Source organism: Sinocyclocheilus grahami, unplaced genomic scaffold, assembly GCF_001515645.1.
Source record: "Sinocyclocheilus grahami isolate Dianchi unplaced genomic scaffold, SAMN03320097.WGS_v1.1 scaffold992.1, whole genome shotgun sequence".
NCBI lineage: Eukaryota > Metazoa > Chordata > Actinopteri > Cypriniformes > Cyprinidae > Sinocyclocheilus > Sinocyclocheilus grahami.
In genome coordinates this window covers 788,557-789,522 of record NW_015506171.1, presented here as the reverse complement: position 1 = coordinate 789,522, position 966 = coordinate 788,557, and the positions used below count along the sequence as shown (strand labels likewise).

General features: G+C 51.6%; 1 protein-coding gene across 1 annotated transcript in view; it reads left to right on the top strand.

The window, feature by feature from the left end:
• LOC107565310 (kinesin-like protein KIF13A) overlaps positions 1-966 on the top strand; it is a gene marked incomplete at its 5' end in the record, with an annotated part of 18,921 nt that overhangs the window by 13,317 nt on the left and 4,638 nt on the right. The window lies entirely within an intron of this gene.

Genomic DNA, 966 nt, shown 5'->3' with positions numbered 1-966 from the left:
ACACTCTCACACACACACACACACACACACAGATACACTCACAGAGACTCCCTCACACACACACACACACACACAGAGACATTCACAGAGACTCACTCACACACACACACTCACAGAGACTCCCTCACACACACACACTCACAGAGACACTCCCTCACACACACACACACACACAGAGACACTCACAGAGACTCCCTCACACACACACACTCACAGAGACACTCCCTCACACACACACACACACACAGAGACACTCACAGAGACTCTCCCTCACACCCACACACACACACACACAGAGAGACATTCACAGAGACTCTCCCTCACACACACACACACAGAGACACTCACAGAGACTCTCCCTCACACCCACACACACACACACACAGAGAGACATTCACAGAGACTCTCCCTCACACACACACACACAGAGACACTCACAGAGACTCTCCCTCACACCCACACACACACACACACAGAGAGACATTCACAGAGACTCTCCCTCACACACACACACACAGAGACACTCACAGAGACTCTCCCTCACACCCACACACACACACACACAGAGAGACATTCACAGAGACTCTCCCTCACACACACACACACAGAGACACTCACAGAGACTCTCCCTCACACCCACACACACACACACACAGAGAGACATTCACAGAGACTCTCCCTCACACACACACACACACAGAGACACTCACAGAGACTCTCCCTCACACACACACACACAGAGACACTCACAGAGACTTTCCATCTCACACACACACACACACACACAGAGAGAGACACACTCACAGAGACTCTCCCTCACACACACACACACACACACACACACACTCACACACACTCTCCCTCACACCCACACACACACACACACACACACTCTCTCACACACACACACACAAACTCACACACACACTCTCACTCTCACACACACACACACTCTCTCACTCTCAC